The 20438-nt window shown below is 42.8% G+C and overlaps 2 long non-coding RNA genes across 3 annotated transcripts; one reads left to right on the top strand and one right to left on the bottom strand.

The window, feature by feature from the left end:
* Positions 1–3784: 3784 nt before the first annotated feature.
* LOC4335195 (uncharacterized) lies at positions 3785–16604 on the bottom strand. 2 transcript variants are annotated; one of them, XR_010741094.1, is made up of 4 exons: positions 16363–16604; positions 16059–16151; positions 15218–15570; positions 15033–15160 (listed from the first exon to the last, which is right to left on the bottom strand). It is a non-coding gene; the product is annotated as an uncharacterized lncRNA (long non-coding RNA). The 2 variants fall into 2 exon arrangements; XR_001545155.3 differs by lacking the exons at positions 15033–15160; positions 15218–15570 and adding an exon at positions 3785–4110 and having other exon boundaries at positions 16363–16576.
* On the top strand, positions 14234–15507 carry LOC136356357 (uncharacterized). The gene is made up of 2 exons (XR_010741095.1): positions 14234–14357; positions 14442–15507. It is a non-coding gene; the product is annotated as an uncharacterized lncRNA (long non-coding RNA).
* Positions 16605–20438: the final 3834 nt, after the last annotated feature.

Below are 20438 nucleotides of genomic sequence, written 5' to 3'. Positions count from 1 at the left end.
GTTCGTTAGTTTCCTTTTATCTTTAGGAAAGTGTGTTTAGTGTCCTGTAAGGACTAGTATCTCCCCATGGGTATAAATATGTACATCTGAGGTCATTGTAAACCATCTCACGATCAATACAAATCGGTGCATCGCCACCTTTTACCTTTTCTACTTTTTATTTATCACGGCGAACTTGGCAACTGACGCGGGGCTGCATGGGTCTTCGATCTCCGGCGAAGGGGTAAGTCCAATGTTCTGCTGGCCCAGGCAATTGTACTGGCTACAATAGTGTCGTTCAAGGCTGCATCAGTACATTCGACCTCTAGGATTGCTCTGGTTTGGTTGATATATTTGCTTGCCTATTTATCATATGTCTTTGTTAATCTAGTCTTAGAATCTCAATTTAGCTCTATCGGTTGTCTCTCGCTTTAGGGTTTCTGCTGATATCGACTAAATTGTTTTACTGGATTAGATTAGCTAAGGCATCTACCACCCTAAAAATCAGTCAAGGGCTTGATCTACTAAGTTGTCTAGATATTATGTTTCTTTTCATACTTAGTGTTGCATCAATTAGGTTTGATCTACTAAGTCGAGCTTAGAACCATAATCTCTAGCCTGCTAATTGATTGCCAATAAGGGTTTCATCGGGGTTTCAGCCGATGAGTTATCTAGACGTTGCATCAGCTTATAAGGATTACATACAAGTTGGATTTAGCCGATCGCAACAAAGATTTCACTGTTTAATCTAATCTTGTGGATTTTATGACATTGGGACTCCAGCTGATGTATTCTTTAACATTCGGATCAGTGCTTATTCTATCATATCATTGTTAGCTAATTGACTTCTACTAGATTATATTATTACTATATTATCATCAGCTGATCGCCTTTATACGTCGAGTGTTAGATTCTACGTTGGATATTTAGCCGATTGCTCAAAACCCTATTGCTATCGGCTGGCATCAGCATCGGATGAAATTACTCCTTCGACTTATTAGCCGATTGGCTCATTGATCTGCAATTTTATACCTTGTCAGTTGCAGGATCAAACTAACTGGCACGCCCGCATCTCACCAAGATTTAGACCTGCATTGGAGCTAAGCAGTTCTCCCAGGTCGTTGTGTTCATTGACTTAGTTTGCGCCAACACAGACCTGGCACTATTGGCCGAGCGCGGATTTTTCATCAACAGATGCATCGGAAGTAAATGTATTGATATGTGGAGATAGATTACAATGACCTTGGTTGACATATTTATACTCACGGGTTGATACTAGTCCTGATTGGACATGGTACAAGTTTCCTAACGATAAAAGGAAAACTACAAGTCATGTTCAGACACTAGATAAATACTTCCTAAAGATAAAAGGAAAGTTACTAAATCTTGCCTAATTAATAGATAGAATTAGACTGCCATGACGTGGTCTTCACGATTCCTCCTTGAACTCGGTCTCTTATTGATAAACTTTCATTGGTTGATCGACCTCTTTCCAAAACTGAATCCACTAAAGAACATTAACAAATTTTGCCGTTAATACGGGCATACCATGATCCATGTTTTGTTTTTCTCCTGCAACTCTAACGATGTTAGTACCCTTGACTATGTTTAGAATATTATCCATATTACTTTATGTCATTAATTGAGATGAAGGTGCATAGGTAACAACCGTCCTATGGGTTAGATGTGCATGAGTATACGCTTGAAATATATAATTGAGATTTTTGCAAGATAGTATGAGAAGGGTCTCTTGGTGTACGAGCGTTGGGTCATCGCTAACAAGCGGATGATCAAACGGTACATGCCTTGGTAGTGGACTGGCGTGTGCTATTTGTTATTAAACATCTCCTTTCTTCCTAGTTCGACATTGTAATTACTATACAAAAAATAGGTCTAATTTCATCATATACATGATGAGGATGGGTGGCTACATTGCGCGTATGGATTGCACTTATCTAATACTACCTCTGTACAGGTTGTTTAGCAAAATTTAAGGTTTACGAAGAATAAACATAATGCCCTTTATTCAATAATGTACGGATGGAAGTGAGAAGGTAGTTGGGGGTAGGATGGAGAAAATTTTGAATTGGAAATTGTTGTCGGGAAGACAACCATGCCACGTCGAAAGGCGTGGCACTCTTAGAGGATTGGATGTGTAGTAAAGACAATATATTAATTGGTAAAAACTTTTGGGATCCCTCATTACATGGTCCTAGATGGCTATTTATAGTCTCAGTACAGGCTCAAATCCTCTAGGGTTTAATATATATACAGAGGAATTTATATGGATACCTTTATGATAGGGGCATTAGTAAGGGCATATAGTGTCTACCCTAGCTATGGGCCCCTATATGGGCTTCTTGGGCCAGCCCGCTAATGGTGAATAGCCTTCCTGGATCGTTCCGTCCTTTGGGCTTCCTGGCGAAGATGATTCCTCTTCGGGCGAATCTTTCCTGCTTCGCCCCATGGCTTCACCCAAAGTGAAGATCCAACGATGAGTCCCATAGGCTCGGTGGTGAACCCTCTAGACGCTGTCCTTCGACTTCGCCTAGGTGTTTCGCCCGAGTGCTAACCCATTGGGCTTCAACTGGCGCCTCGCGGGTGTGGGGTTCTTTGTGGTTTCGGCAGGTTCGGTCGAAAGCCCTTGTGACATGCCTCCAAATGATTGATGTTACAAAAGGTGCTCTAAAGTGACAAGTATTTTGTAACAAAATTTAAACCCTAAAGCGACAGACAGAGGGAGTAGCTTGTGGTGACTCGGGTTAGAGCATCCCCAGCACCTCCTGTATCACATGCTCCATCCTGAAAATAGCGCATGAGGAGAGAAAAGGGGGCTCCAACAGATACGCCATAGGGGGCTCCAAATTTGGCGTTTCTCTCTCCTCATGCCATCCAGCAACTGCCCGTCTCTGGATAAACTCACGCCACCATCCGGATCGCGTCGCTCCATGGGTGCCGTGCAAGGGTAGAGGTGAAGGCATGGAGGTAGAGAGGAGAGACCTACTGGATCTGGCGGTGGAGGTTCGGAGTAGAGGCAGAGGCCCGCCCGCCGCCGCCTGTCGTTCCTCCGCCGCGACACCGCGGCCCGTGCCCGTGACCCCGCCGCCCGCGCCTCGTCTGTCCACCCGCCACCGCCCTCTGCCCGGCGACCCCGCCGCCCACGCCTCGCCCGTCCGCCCACCGCTACCTGCACCTCGCCCATCTGCCCGCCGCCGCTTGCCTCCATCTGCTCCCCTTGCCTGCCGCCGCCTGCCTCCATCCGCTCCCCTTGCCCACCGCCGCCTACCTCCATCCGCCGCCCCTCCCCCACCCCTCACCAGCTCGCCCGCGCGCCCGCCCGCCCTTCCTCGCCCACGTCCGCTGCCGCCCCTCAGTCGCCCCCCCCCCCTCCTCGCTCGCCCCTCGCCCTCTTCTCTGTGAGAAAAGAGTAGTAGTACTCCTGTAAAGAAGAAGAGAAGAGTAGAAAAACTGAGGAGAGAAAAGACAGTAGTAGTATGTTTATTTTATTTGTGTTGGTATGATATTTCTTGCTATCATTCACCCAAATCAAATATATCAATTAAAAAATTACCCGTTAAAATTTACTCATTTCAAAATTTTATCGTGATAAATAATACCGTTAAAATTTAGTTGTTCAAAATATATCCCTTAAAAATACAAGTGTAAGGTTAGTTGGGAGATATTAGTAACATATAGGAGGATGTGATATAGATGATGTAATATGGATGATCTGTTAGAGTGGGAAGAGATATGAATGAGGAATATTTTTTGGATGGCCATCCATATGGGTATATGGAGGATGATATTTGGATGAGCGCTGGGGATGCTCTTAGAGAGGTCAACATTATAATATTTGCGGTGCATGGTTGATAATCAACCATAGTTGATAGTTCCATTGAATTTCAACATACCCACTATACCAATTAATGAAACCAACGTATATATCGAACATCGATAAATTTGAGCACGAAGGTTCCGGAGATGTTTACAACTTGCAACACAGAGATGCTGATCCATGGCAACTCCCTCCATGCAATTTACTTGAATGATTCAGCTGAGTTATATGCATACAGAACACGGCCAGACTTCTTCTTGCTTGCTGCTCCTCCAACGCCCGCGAGGCATGGACAGCTGGTGATATGGTACAAGAAAAAAGAAAAGGAAATCACCAACTAGAGATGAAAGACAGTTTAGTCAGATGTGAATTTGGGTGATCAGGAAGCTTAATTATCTATACCTATACTAATTGGGCACTTTCTACGAGGTCTCACGTTAACCAGAAAGATCTAGCCGTTGTTTAGATATATCGTACCATTGTAACCGTTGATCTAAAATCCAATCTCTACACTTAATGTTATGGCCCACGTTAAAGCCCTTCCACCTTGCGGTACATGTAACGCACTGTATCATATCTCTCCGTAGTAGCCTACCCCATCGATCCCATCTCCAATAGCCAGTCAATTATACGAGCGGAACGTAGATGGGAACGACGAGAGCGTAAACCAGGCAGATGCATTCGCCGGCTGGCCATCAACGTTAATCCGATCAAACCCAGAATACTGACAACTTCGTTCCACGCGAGGAGATGGACATCGCCCTTCAATCTTTCTGCTTCAAAATTAGGTAAAAAGTAATGCTAATTTTATTTCCCTAACCGTCTTTATCTGTGTTTAACAAGAAGCGCATGCGTGTATATATGCAGCGCTGCTGCAGGAGCAGGCAGATCCTCAATAAGGAGAGAGAACAATTATGAAGAGAAAGCACAACAGGAGAGGGGATTATATAACTGCTTGCACTGTTTGATTTTATTTTCTGCCGTTACTAATTCATAATACGGATTGCTTGGTTCAAGTGGCCACACGGTATATTTGCGTACACAAATTTGACCGATAACATGATCTTGCTTCTTGCAGCCAAAATAACAGTGATGGAAATAGAAAAGCTGCTCTTTGAACATCATGTGCCGGTAATTACAAATATATCATTATTTTTCGTACGTATATATTAAATAGATCTGCAGAGGTAACCAATCAGCAAGACAATGGCATCTGCATCAGATTCAACTGAAAGCTAATTACTTTGCTACTTGCAAATTACTTTCCAGTAAACAATGGTACATGCAAATGTTTATCTTTGAGTTACATATTATTGTTTTTAGCCAAGCTAATTACTTTGCTATGTTTCTTAGAGCAAAAGTTTAATGACTATAATTGTTATAGCTATCTTTATCATGCATATCATGCAGATTCATTTAAGGTTAGTTCTTTTTTTTCCCACACCTTTTACGATGTACTGCTCCTTTTGTATCATTCCAAAAGATTGGCTACGCTTCAACCATTTTGCTTGGTTATTTCATTACTAATTTTATTTGCCAGACAAGATGCAATTTAATCGTTGGACCGACATATATATATGGTTCACGTTCAATTTTCAAGATATTATTAAATTTAACTAATCTATGTTATGGGGCAATTTTTAACTATGAGGATCTTATATCCATTGTGTCATCCACAGGTAATTACGATTTTACTTTTCATCAATCTTTGCCCGCAGATTACTCAGAGACAAAGCCAATAACCTACTCTTCACAACGCTGGAGTACGGCATGATGGAGGCCACATCGACCTCCTTCGTCTTGCACATGAAGATCAGCAGCGTGCCGGCGTGTGCATACACTGCTTAACTGACGACGTCAATTGGATACACACAACCTCAGACTCTGTAGGTTCAGACTATTTTCTCCATCCAGATTTTGAGTTGATCTTTTTTTTTCATCTTGGTTGTTTTATTTACATGTTTCTCATCTGAAATGAGATCAGAACTCAACCACACCATCATAACGTCTGATACTATAAAATTTAGGTATTGATCCACAAAATAGAACAACTTTGTTGCACATATGATGCAAATATAAAAACAACTTCATTGCAGTTTCAATTAGATTTCATTATTTACAAACATGCATATATTAATAAATATCAATTCTCGATTTAAGATTTTGCATGAATTATAAATAACTTAGTATTTTAACTCTCGGTTGTATTAATTAGTTTTTGTTAATCTATTCATTGTAAGTATAATTTCAAGTAAAACACAACAGATTATGTTTCAATTGAAATATTCTTGAGCAATAGAATATTACATAAATATCATCCACTCCTTAGTTTCAGTTTTTTTCCTAAAAATTCCAAAATTTGAATTAATAAATATCATACACTCTTTAGTTTCAGTTTTTTCTTAAAAAATGCTAATTCCAAAATTTGAATGGATAAATATGAAGTTGACTCCTGTTTTATAATATTTTATTAGTTTAATTCAGAAGTTTAAAATTAATAATTTGTATGCAGTCCTTGATGTGGACCCTTTTTGGTTTAAATAGATATAATTAGAAAAGTAACATTTAGCATATTAACTTTTTAATATTTATAATAATTATATAATAGCACATGTGATGCACAGGTTGGCGACCAACATAATCATGTTAACTATGGGTCACATTAGTTATGACTCACTAATATAGTTTTTTTCTAAATTTTGACAACTATTACATTAACAAAAAAAATACGTACAAAATAGATATTTAGACAAGTACATCATGATACTTATTATTTTCAAAATTTGAAATTATAGATTATATACCCAAAGAACAGTTGATGCCCCAGTACTTTTGCATTGATTAATTCTACAGTTTGAATTTACTTAATCAAAAAAAATCTAAAATTACGACACCAGTAAACCTTTGTATTACTAATTTAAATAGATAATCAAAAGGGTGACTTCTTTAGCAATTCAATAATTACAAAAATCTTGCACTGCAAGCATTGCCTGCCACACACGAAGTTCAACGTGGGCTAAGATTTTATTGTTCTAATAAAAAAATTTAATTATTCTCAATAAGATAATTAAATTACTTGATATTTTTATTATTATCTATCTATCTATTAAAGAGTTGTGTGGGAAAATCAAAAATCCAAATAAGGTAAAGTTGTAGGGGCAATCCTGCTAATTGCCTTTTAGAAATATTTTGAAAAATAAATAATCAACGTTTCGGCATCTGATTAAAACTTCCATACTTATTTATATTATATAGATAGAGCACGTGCAACGCACGGGTTGACGGCTAGTATTGTTAGTGTGTGGTACGGTAGTGCTACTTGAAGTACCATTTGGCCAGAAAGCTTAAGTTGTCTAGTGAAACACTTTAGTGGTTGTCACAGGGTCCTGAATGGAGTGCCACCACCTGGCAAGGATATGACATAAATGGATACATCTTTCACACGGTAAAGCAAGACAGCAAATGCACAGTGCAGAACAGTGGGTTACGCATCGAGGCTGCTAGTGACGGTGGTCGTCGTGATCAATACTATGGTAAAGTTGAGCAAATATTGGAGCTAGATTACTTGAAGTTCAAAGTCCCGTTGTTTCGTTGTCGATGGGTCGATCTTCGCAATGTAAAAGTTGACAATGAAGGTTTCACCACTGTCAACTTGGCTAACAACGCGTACAATGATGAACCGTTCGTTCTCGCCAAACAAGTTGTTCAAGTGTTCTACATAGTTGACCCGTGTAACAAGAAACTACATGTTGTTCGTGAAGGGAAAAGGAGAATTGTTGGATTGGACAACATTGCAGACGAGGATGATTACAACCAGCACGTCCACGGCATAGGTCAAGAAATACCTCTAGAAGAGGAGGAAGAAGAAGATGAAGTTCAATATGCACGTGTCGACCATGAGGAAGGATTATTTTTGTAATTTATGTACGTAGTTTATGTCTACATGTCTGTTATCTGTATGACTCTAATATGTTCGCAATGATCAATAGTATATTGCTTATGAAATAGTCAAATAAAATAATTAAGTGAAGCACCCACTAGAAGTGAAATAAAATAATTAAGCAAGTATAAGCATTGGAAATAAAATAATTAAAGTAGTATAATAATGAAGTGCAATTACTACTGTTAGTGAAATAAAATAATTAAGTATAAAAAAATATGTAGTGTATGTGAAAATATGTTAAGGAAAATAAAAGAACTAAGTGAAATAAAATAAAATAAAATTGCTCTAGGCAAACTCACCTGTGACGGGCTCTATCTGTAGGGCCGTCACAGGTGACCTCACCTGTGACGGCCCAGAGTGTTGGGCCCGTCACAGGTTGTCTTACCTGTGACGGCTCCACGGTTGGCGCCCGTCACAGGTGAGGCCACCTGTGACGGCCACATAGTTGGCGCCCGTCACAAGTGAGTTTGACTAGGGTTGACCTAGGGTTGGACATCTTCTAGATCGATCCAGATCCGGCACCCACTCTCACTCACTCACTCTCTCCACCGCCGCGTCGACCTCTTCACCGCCGCCCTCTCCACCATCTCCGCCGCCCTCCCCACCGCCGCCCTCTCCACCGCCGCCTCGACCTCTCCACCGCCCTCCTCGCCGCCGCCCTCTCCACCGCCGCCTCGACCTCTCCACCGCCTTCTCGCCGCCACTCTCTTGACCGCCGCCGTCCTCTCTGCCGCCATCTCCACCATCGCCGCCTCAACCTCTCCGCCACCCTCTCCTCCGCCATCTCTGCCGCCCTATCTGCCGCCATCTTCGCCCTCTTCACCGCCATCGCCGCCTCCCTCTTCACCACCGCCTCCTCACTCACTCTCTCGACCGCTGCCGTCCTCTCCACCACCATCTCCACCGTCACCGCCTCAACCTCTCCGCCGCCCTCTCCGCCGCCATCTCCACCGCCCTCTCTGCCGCCATCTCCGCCCTTTCCGTCGCCCTCTCCACCGCCGCCCTCGCCGCCGATCGTCCTCTCCGCCGTCCGTCCATCGACTTCCCCGACCTCCCCGACGCCGGGATCCCCGACCACCGTCGACCGCCTCGACCTCTTCGCCGCTGCCTCTCCGCCGCCGCCACCAGGATCCAGGACAACTACGGCCTGCGCCGCCGTCTCCAAGTACGCCGCTTCTCCAAGTACGCCGCCACCCTCCCCCATTCCTCCTTTTTTCGATGGATGAATTGCATTGTTTAGATGAATGAAATGTGATTTGTTGTTTCGATTGTTGGTGCTGCTGTATAGATGAATTAAATGTGATTTGTTGTCTGTGGATGTTTTGGATGAATGTAGAGGCTAGATTTTATATACATGATTTTGGTGCAGTGAATCTTAGCATCAATAGAGGATCTTAGCATGAATTTTGCAGCAGTGGATGTTCTTTTCTTTATGGATAAGAATAGATTATCTACACTTATTGATTTATATACCCGTGTTGTCTATGAATAATTGAATTGTTGTTTATATACATGATTTATATACCCCTGCTGCTGCTGCCACATAAATTATTGTGGGCTGTTTTATTATCTACACTTGCCCCTTGCTGTCTATGTTTGCCCATGCTGCTGCCTATGGTTGCAACTGTTAGTTAAAACTTGAATGTGTAGCCAGTTAAAATTTTGTAGATCATGTTTACATTTAGCTGAAAAAGGATGGATTGATAGATTGGCAATAGTGTTTCTAGGTAGGTAGGGTAGCTAGCTAGAAATAGTTTATTAAGCTAGCTAGTTAGGGGTTATCAAACCATCACAAAATACAAAATGCATGGGGAATTTTGGTGGATAGGCCAGTGTAGTCCATGGACGGAACCGACCTAGACACCAAAATTCTCCATGCATTTTGTTTTCTGTCATTATTTGATGATTAAGGAACTTTGCAGATTATCTAAACTTGTTGATTTATATACCCTTTTTGTCTATGAATAGGTCAATTGCATGAATTGTTGTTTATATACATGATTTATATACCCTTGCTGCTGCTGCCACATAAATGATTGTGGGCTGTTTTATTATTTACACTTGCTTGAATTGAATGGATGAATTGCTGTTTACATGAAGTTAGTAGTACTGTCTCCTTTTTTATCTACACCCCTGCTACTGCTGTTATTGTGGGCTACTTGTTAATACACCTGTTCCTTGTTTTATGTTGTTGCTGCCCCTGTGGAGTATCTTTGCCCCTGCTTCTGCTACCCAATGTGTTCCTTGTTAAATGGCCAGTGATGAATTGCTCAATAAGAACAGATTATCTACACTTGTTCATTTTTTTATCTATTCTTCTTTTTGCCCCTGTTGTGGCTCAATAAGTAATGAATTGCTCAATAAGAACAGTTTATCTGTACCCTTATTGTGGGCTGTTTTTTAAATTTGCATGATTGACTCAGTGGTTATATACCTCTACTCTTGTTCTTTATGGATAAGAATAGAGTATCTACACTTGTTCTTTTTTTATGCATAAGAACAGATTTTCTGCACTTGCTCTTTTGATGTTATGATTTCCTCTTTTTATCCCTTCATGCAAATGAATATAATTGATGCATATTTCTGAGCAAAACTGAGGCCATATCTTTCATAGTATACCTCGTATTACATGATTTTGGTGCAGTGAATCTTGAATGTGGATTTAAGTGCAACTGCTGCTGTCTATGTTTGCCCTTGCTGTCTATGTTTGCCCATGCTGCTGCCTATGGTTGCAACTGTTAGTTAAGTGCAACTTGAATGTGGATTTAAGTGCCATTTGGACATATAACCATTCATGGAGTGTGTACTGCTATATATGTTGCTAGACCTATTGAATTTTGTGGATCATGTTTACATTTAGCCGAAAAAGGATAGGTCAGTGTAGTCCATGGACGGAACCGACCTAGACACCAAAGTTCTCCATGCATTTTGTTTTCTGTCATTCTTTGATGATTTATATACCCTTGCTGCTGCTGCCCAATGTGTTCCTTATTAAATAGCCAGTGATGAATTGCTCAATAAGAACAGATTATCTACACTTGTTCATTTTTTTGCCCCTACACTTGTTCACTTGTTCCTTATTAAATGGCCAGTGTAGAGTGGTTATATACCTCTACACTTGTTCTTTTTTTATGCATAAGAACAGATTTTGTGCACTTGCTCTGTTTTTATGCATAAGAACAGATTTTCTGCACTTGCTCTTTTCTTCTGGATTGATAAGAGGAGTATATCTAGACATGTTGTTTTAGTTAATTTGCCCCTGCTATTGCTACCCCTGTGGCATATATACTCCTCCTGCTGCTGTTTTATGTCAATCATGCAAATTTTGTACCCTTGCTGCTGCTGTTTTTTAAATTTGCATGATTGATTCAGTGGTTATATACCTCTACACTTGTTCTTTTTTTATGCATAAGAACAGATTTTCTGCACTTGCTCTTTTGATGTTATGATTTCCTCTTTTTATCCCTTCATGCAAATGATTGTAATTGATGCATATTTCTCAGCAAAACTGAGGCCATATCTTTCATAGTTTACCCCGTATTACATTGGCTCTAATGCTATTTAGTCTAATGGTAGGAAATTTATAATCTTTTTCGCGAAAGTTAAACCATGTCAACGCTCGGCGCAAACCCGCCCTCCCCAACACCAGCCACAGAGGCAGTTGCCGAAGGTCATCCCGCGACAACGGCGGTCCAACAACCCGAAATTCATGGTAATTTATAGGATAAATTTTCACCACATGACCACATAAATTTTAGCTAGCACCCCTTAGCAAATATTGCCTTCTGTTTGTGCTGCAGAATTGCCGCAGGAACAACATACGTCGATGTCGGGCGGGACAAGTGCAAGTAGGTCTAGTAGAAATCCGCGGTCACAAAATATATGACCGACCACAGTGCAAGTTATAAGAGAGGTTGACGCTAGTGGTAGGCCCACGGCGCCCAGGACTGTCATTGGAAGATGGTCTAACTGCTGCGGGCTAGCGGCACGTGAGAACTTCGGGATCCTCCATAAAGATATCGGGAAGGTCACAGAAGCCGAGAAAGAGCGAGCTTGGACGGCAATGGAGAAATGGTTCACATTTCCAGCCGAAGCAAAGGATAGGCTCAAGCGGAAGGCATTCCAAAAGATGGGCAAAGCTTGGAAGAATTGGAAGTCGAAGCTCTTCACCGAGTTTGTCAACCCGCCCGGCAATCATACGCCGTTCGATGAATACCCTCAAATAACCGAAGCGGTGTGGGAGGAATTCTGCTCTCTCAAGACCACCCAAGAGTTTAGGGAATCAAGCGAGGCACATCGCGTACTGCAACAGCGGAATGAGCACCCGCATCGGCTGGGCACCGCAGGGTACATCGGCAAGGAGGCAATATGGGCCCAAGAAGATGCAGCCGCTGCAGCAGCGAATGTCCCTGCCCCGTTTTCAGACATCCCTGAACAAAGAGCTCGCAACTGGGCGCGGGCAAGGGGTAAGGTCAACCCGGACGGCTCTGTCACATTTAAGAACAAAAGTGATGCCGTCGTCTATCAGGAACTGGTGAGTTCACTACTCAACCTAACTAATTTCCGTTCGTATAAAGTACAAGTTCGTATAAACGACTATCTTCTTTTCTAGTTGGGCTTGGTTGCTGAACAAGCTTCACAAAGCGAGGTTGAGTCCGCGCCGAAGAGGCGCGAAGATGACATCCTCACAAAGGCGCTCGGAACCAAAGAACATCCTGGCCGAACTCGGGGAATTGGTAGCGATGTGCCCTAGAAGCATGGACTCCCTCAGTACAGCTCCCAATACAGGAAACGGAAAGTCTCCAAGGAAGAGAGGGACGCTCGTTTGAAGGCCGAACTTAAGGTTGAGGTCATTCAAGAACTAGAAGCTAGCATGAATGCAAGGGTGGAAGAAAGGGTTAACAAGGTCCTCGCCGACATGAATATACCCCGAGTCACAACACCTGCTGTGCAACCAACTCCTCGTGTACAACACGACGCGAGTCCCTCACAGCATAGGAGTAGTTGTGCATCCACAGAGGTGCCGGCCCCTAGTCTCCCGATCGCACCACTAGCTGCAGTGGACCACATCGAGGTAATTGTTGTTATCCGATCCATATCTAATAAAAGACATTTACACATTCCAATATTAAATTCAAACTTTCACCTTATGCAGGGCGCAGCACAGTGTGTCCTACTAGCGAGAGTCCACCCAACTTTCGCTCCTGAAGTCGCTGAGGGCATGGCTTTCAAGCCCTCGGTTACAGACAAGGTCCACGGCGCAGACCTGCTAGCTGGGTATGCCAAGGTGTCCATCGATACAGTAAAGGACACCTGGTCAGGCTATCCGCTGCCCGTGCCCCCAAATGATGAAATCATGACTTTGGGCGATGCGCGCAAGACGTTCATACAATGGCCCAAAGAAGACATAGTTGTGAAGATGACTCCTCGTCCAAGTCGACCGACGGAGCTTACACCTCCCAAGTCTAAGCTATCAATTGAGGCTCCCCGTGGACCGGCATTGTCAGTACCTCATTCTCCCGGTGGAGCTGATATGGACTTGGCAGATATAGCTCAAAGCTTGGCTCCAATAAAGACCACAAGAAAGGCCGATAGCTCCCCACCACTTGTCAAGGGCCAGAAGCGTGAACACGGCAAGGGGAAGGTCGGGGAGTTGGCGCCGGAGCCAAAAAGGGGCAAGGCTGCGACGTCGATGCTGGTGAGCAAATCGGGGAAGGTCGTGAGGGCGCCAGCCCAATTTGAGCTAGGCATGCCATTGGTGGAGGACAATGTGTTAGCTGTGATGGGTATTGCTTGCCGAGAGCTACATAAGCAATACATGGAGCTAAGCAATGCCAAGCGGAAAATGCGGGAGTCATCCATAGTTGGACATCACGACCACCAGCCGTTCCTATCGTCGCCTGCCTATATAACTATAGGCTTTGATGACCTCTTCGACCTTTTCAGGATCCGGAAGTTGGACACTGGTCTTCTAAAATGCTACTCCTTGTAAGTGCATACCTTCTATACTTGTGATATGACTGGACTATATCTCCTAATTAAATTAGTTCTAATACGTAAATATTTTAAGGTTGTGTTGGATCGAGAGTCGTCGCCATGGTAATCAGGTTGGGTTCCTTGATCCATCCATGGTGAATGAGGTTAATTTACGACAGAGCTTCACTGAGGTGGTTGACTATGTCAACCGGTGTTTATGGGCCCATCAAGACAAGGAGTACATCATGTGCGCACACAACCAAGAGTAAGAGGACAATACCCTTCGTGTATATTGTTTTTGAAGTTAAGGTTCTTAGTACTAACGCTACATAACCACTACGCAGGCGACATTGGATTCTCCTAGTCATCGTACCTAAGTGGAGTAGGGTTACCTACCTTAATTCCAATAAGTCCTTTGATTATGATTTCAGTGAAATCACCAAGGCCTTAAATATGGCTTGGGGCCCATATGTGGAAAAGGGTGGTAGGCACAAGGAGGGCAAGAACGAACTTTATCATGACACCAAGTTTGCATGCGCACAACAGATCGGAGACCAATGTGGTTTCCACGTGTGCCACAACATGTCAACACTTCTAAGAGAGGTGAAAGATTTCGACCCTGAGGTTGTTGCTAATGGCGAATAAGCTCATTTCAATATCTACATTGCTATTCAAAACGTGCTAATTAACCTCTTATTTATTAAACAGAAAGGTAGAGCTGGCTTCAAGATCTCACCCATCAACCCCCCCGCTATCAGAGGCGAAGTGTGCGCCTTTATTCTTGCAGAAATAATGAATAAGAAAGGACGTTTTCATGCCAAATAGACTCATGAACTTGGCTAGATAATTTATTGTGATGTAAAAAAGATGTTTTTATAATTTCTGGCGATGTAAAAAATTATGTTTTTATAGAGTGCAATGTAATTTACTTTCATATGTGCAATATTTATGGTACTTTACTAAATTGTCATCACATTTGATCAACTACGATTTATGTTGTACTATTCATCTGTTTTCTCCTTTTTTTTTTCCCTTATTGACAGGTTGTGTAGGTTCACAACGAACAGAATACAAGAAATTTTGGTAATCATTTGAGGACTTTCATGGGGTATGAATTGTGTGCTATAATAAATTAAATTGTTGCATATGTGATGTTGTAAATTGTTGCTTTGTGATGGATCTGTGATATGTGATGCATCTGTGATGTTGGGCAGTTGGGGAATATGTGATATGGAGGGGGGTGACTGGCACCTGTGATGTTTCTGTTTTTCAGAGGGCATGGCTAGCAATTCCTGAGGCTAGCCAATATTTAGCATTTATTTTTTTTCTGGAATTAACTCATCAGTGACGGTTCGGAAGAAACATTCGTCACAGGTAACCTCACCTGTGACGGACTCGCAAACGTCGGACCGTCACAGGTGACCCACCTGTGACGGGCCTTTACTTTCGGGCCCGTCACAGGTGGGTCACCCTGTGACGGCTACTATATACCGGAGATCATCACCTCTGACGGGCCTTTATTTAGGGGCTCGTCAGAGACGAGACACCTGTGACGGGTCCTAACAAGCCCTAGTCTAGCTTAGACCAACACCTCTGACGGCCTTCTATTAACTTGCCCGTCAGAGGTGGATGTCACCACTGACGGCCGGCCACCCGTCAAAGGTGACTGGACTTACCAGTGACCACTGATCACTGACCAAGCCCAAAACCGTCAAAGGTGAGGGTTTGGGCCCGTCACAGGTGACCTTGACCAGTGTAGTGCTTGATCTGTTCTGATCGGCGGATTGCTTCGCTGCTGGCTGCTGTTGAAGGTTTGCTGGAGGGCCCAAGAAGTAATCTTGTATGCCACCAAAATTGATTAGTTTATTTCTCAAGAAATTAAGATATATGAGATTAAAATCTACTGTCCCGTACGTGCTCTCATATGCAAACTAAGATTGGTGAGGAATGTAATACATACTACTAGCTAAATCTCAAAAATATAGCAACATATTAGCAGATATGACAAATCATAATACTAAAAATCTGCTACTTCCTCTGTCCCAGAATGTAAGCATCTTTTAGGTAGACACGCGTATTAAGAGCGCATACGGAAATGATTCGAGAAGTTGTGATCGGTTGAGATAAAAAAGCATCAGAAATTAAGTGTCTTCATACACAAATTCACTAACACAATTGCGAACAAGGAAAACAATGTAAAATTTGCACTTTCGGTCTTAAACCCTTTGAAAAGAGAAAAACAAATGCTTTGGCTGATAATTAGTAACTCAAATTAAGAAGTAGTGAAGCAATACACGCATATATGATTAATTAAGCGTTACGTACCGCCAGGTGTTTGTGCATCAACAGCTTGCGTCTCCTCATCACCGGCCTGTTGTTCTTTGTCGTTGGGTTTCGCTGGTTTGCCAGCAAAGTACCCTAGTAGTGACCATGAAGTGGTACGGTGTTACATGCTACTCACGCACTAATTAAGCAAAGCAGTAACGACAGCCAAATTATTACAGAGCGATCAATCGAGCTGCCGATATGATATCGCCAAGAAAATGTTAGTAATTAACAGACTGTGCTATCGTTGCAATATCTCTGAGAAAGGGAAGTATAGACAGCATGAAGCTAGAAAAGAGAGGACCTTGACCGTCGTTCATGGCGACCGGATCGATTGATAACCAGATCGAAAGGGCCGGGTATGCAGCTGCAGGGGCAAGGTGAGGATCGAGACCGAGGAGACTTTTAGCTAGACAGGGCTTCGTATAGTCGTATGAACAGCTGTGCGCGTACGTCCTTCAGGTGGAGTGCAGAGCAATATAATGGGAGTTTTTTTTTCCCCTGAGAGACATCCCTTTATTTTATGCATGGCGCTTAGAAAGTTACAAAATAATTTAAAACCATTTAGCAAAATTGATCGATATGTGATATCTCATTATATGCAAGTTCGAATTCATCTTATATAATTAGAAACTAAATAAACAAATTTGATTGCGAATTACACGTTCTATTTAGTGTTAGATTTGTAAATTTTGTTTCTACTTATATAAATTGAAGTTAAACCTATATATTTGTGTAGCGACTTATCACATATTGATATATCTTATTATTTTTTTGAAAAAAAATTGATGACCTTCTGAGTGACATAAAAACAAGTGAACATTTCCTCGAGCAATGAATAGAGTTTCCCGTGTAATGAAAAGAATATAAGTGAGGACCCTTGTAGACCCCGGCCAACTAGGCCCATCTAATGGAGCTAGTGCACTTTCATGTTAAAGACGGATGCTTTCATTTTATATGCTTCATGAAAACCCTATTATCATAAAAACGACCCTAGATCATGGCAAGTGTCCAATCGATGCTCGTCTCCAATTGGCTTGCTCTGATCGGGAATTGAAATTTCGGTTTGAAATTATCGATTTTTTGTGAATTTGGTAAAAATTATTCAAATTCAGTCAATATTTGTTAAATTTTGAAATAATTCCATAAAGAGGTTCCAAAACAACCGAAATTTCAGCCAATTTCAAGAGTGTAAAGTCTGCATACACTTGTGTTTCACACATCAATTAAAAGCTACACAAAGGAAGGGGGGTTATTAATTAATAGTAGTAATCCGAACGATTGAACCAGTTAATCATATGCAATGCAATTCACGGTTCAAAATAATTATCAATTATGGATCATATACCCATATCAACATATCTTCTCCATATATACTCTAGTTCCATTACCTAAGAAGAAAACCTCCTCAACATTCTGATGCTCGCTGTCGCAGGCGCAGCTGTCCATGCTTTCATGTATGGATCGAATGTTGGATCGAATCTATTATCTAAAAAATGTATGGATCGAATATGTGCTCTGTAGCCCGCACTACGCCGGATACCCGAATCAGGCCATCTCTAACGGACCCTAACCCTCACCTTTGATGGATTTGGCCCTGATCAGATATTAGTGGTCACTAATGACTCCAGTCACCTTTTGGTCTCTTGACAGGTGGTGGAGAGCTATCGGCCTTCCATGTGGTCTTAACTGGAGTCATGGTGGCTGCTACATCAGTCAAACCCATGCATGGTTTCCCGGGGTGAATGTGGTTTCGTCAAATCAGGTTCATGACAAGCCTTAATTGATAGTTGAGCCATAGGAGGTTCAGATTCTACCGGGTGTTTTGGACGAGGAACCACCTTTTATGATAATATCTGCCTTGAACCATTGTATGTACGTTTGACGTGCATCGCCCAAAGTTAGAATTCCATCATTTGATGGCGCAGGTATTGGATATGAAAGCTGGTTGGGCATAACCGAATTGATTACCAGCTTCGCATATCCAGCCATGAGGTCTACGTTGTGCACCCTTTCTATGCTAGAGGGTATGTAAGCCATGCCCTTTGCGACTTCAGACAAAAAGGTTGGTGTGACCCTAACCACTAGGATACACAGTGCTACGTCCTGCATTGCAATGAAAATTTCTTAATTAAACGTGTCAAGGGTGAGGCATTTGAAATGAGATGAGGCATAAAAAATCAGCTACCTCTATGCTGTCCACCATAGCCAGTAGTTGGACCGGAAGATGAGGCAACTCTATGGACACACAACTACTCCTTCGTTGTGATTTTCCCACGTCAACGTGTGGATGAGGAGATGGTGTGTCGCTTGTTCATGCCCTCGAGTTATGTTCATATCGCCGAGGACCTTTGCCACCCTTTATTCCACCCTAGCGTCCATGTCCTGCTTCAGCTCTTGAATGACCTCCTTGAACGGCTCCTTCATGCAAGCATCCATCTCTTCTATTGAGATTTTCCTTTTCTGACAATGCGCAACATATTGGGGCAAGCCATGCCTCCATGGCACGTCGCAGCCTATTCCCCGAGTTCGTCTAGGATGTTCTGGATTTCCGAGCGCCCTCGTGAAAACGTCATCTTCGGCCTCCTCGATGCAGACTCAACCTCGCATTGTGAAGTTTCTTCAGCAATCAACCCCATCTATATATTATAAGGGTCAATCGTTAATGACATGTAGGAAGTATGAAAGGAGCTTGCGAGTACAGCATTACTTAAGTTAAAAGGGAACTCACTAGTTGCTGATAGACAGTGGCATCATTTTGTTTTGGAAATGTAATGGTGTCGTCCTGGTTGACCTTACCACTGGGTCTAGCCCAGTTTCGAGCTAGTACTTCAGAGATGTCAGTGAAAGGGATAGGGACATTTGCTGCAGCAGTAGCATCATCCTCTTGAGCCCATATTTCCTCCTTCTCGATGTACCCCGTTGTGCCGGGTCGGTGTGGGTGCTCATTCCCGAACTCTTGAATGCTTTTGAGCCCGAAGAACTCCTCCCACACCTTCTCTATTATTTGTAGGTAATCGTTGAAGGGGTCCGATTACTGGGCGGGATGAAATATTCGGAGAAAAGCTTCCACTTAAAATTCTTCCATGCTTTGCCCATCTTCTGTAGTGCCGTCTAGTTTCTGCTTCAGCAGGATAGTTGAACCATGTGACTAATGTTGTCAAAGCTCGCTCTTTCTCGACCAGCTGCACCTTGTTAATACCTTTATGAAGGATACCAAAATGATCAAGTGCTACACGCCTGCAACTGTTCGACCATTTGGAGATGACACTCCTCGACGCTGTAGGCTTACCACTTTCATCCACAACGGTGATAACTTGCCGGGTGGTCGGTAGGTGGTTTTGCGTCCGAGGGTTCTGCCCAGATGTAGCTCCACTTGTACCGCCCGATATGGACATATCATGTTGCTTAGACATTTCTGCAGCGAAGAAACTACTGAAATTTCCTACGCATTTTCTAACATGTCCCATATCATTTCCTATGGCATGTCCTAAAATTTCCTATAGCATTTCCTAAACATTTTCCAAAACAATCCTACGCATCTCCTACAAATTCCTACACATTCCTAAAGCATTTCCTACAAAATCCTAAAAATTCCCAAATAATTTCCTAAAAGTTCCAAAAATTTCCCAAATAATTTCATAAAAAATTCCTAAAACATTTCCTACAAATTCCTAAAGCATTTCCTAAAAATTACTAAAACATTTCCTACAAATTCCTACACATTTCTAAAGCATTTCCTAAAAATTTCTAAAACATTTCCTACGAATTCCTACACATTCCTAAAGCATTATCTATAAATTTCTAAAACATTTCCTACAAATTCCTAAGACATTATTGAAAAATTTCGCCGAAAACCTGGTGGAGGCGGCGGCCGGTGGTAGTGGATGGCGGGTCGGCGGTGGCCAACGGTCGTAGAGGGCAAGGAGGAGGTGCTCAGCATCGAGGAGGGCAAGGAGGCGGCCGTCGTCGTGGAGACCGAGGAGTTGGCGGCAGTTGTCGTTGAGGGAGGGGAGGAGGCGCTCGGTATCAAGGAGGGCGGGGAGGCGGCCGTCCTCGTGGAGGCCAAGGAGGAGGTAGCCGGCGGTCATAGGGGGCGGACAGGAGGTGCTCAGCATCGGGGAGGCGGCCATTGTCGTGGAGACCAAGGAGGCAGCCATCGTCGTCGAGGCCAAGGAGAAGGCGGCGGTAGTTGTCGAGGGCAAGGAGACGGTAACCAGTAGTCAACAGCGGGGAGGCGGCACTCGGCGTCGACGATGAGGGGAGAGAGAGAGAGAGGTGGGCGGATCTAGATCTGACTGAGAGAGCGAGAACTTATTTTTAAAATTAATTAGGTTTTATCTTTTTTTTTCAGTTTTCAACCATTGCTTTTGGACCATT

The sequence above is a fragment of the Oryza sativa genome, chromosome 4, assembly GCF_034140825.1.
Source record: "Oryza sativa Japonica Group chromosome 4, ASM3414082v1".
Taxonomy (NCBI): domain Eukaryota; kingdom Viridiplantae; phylum Streptophyta; class Magnoliopsida; order Poales; family Poaceae; genus Oryza; species Oryza sativa.
This window is presented reverse-complemented; position numbering and strand designations above follow the sequence as displayed.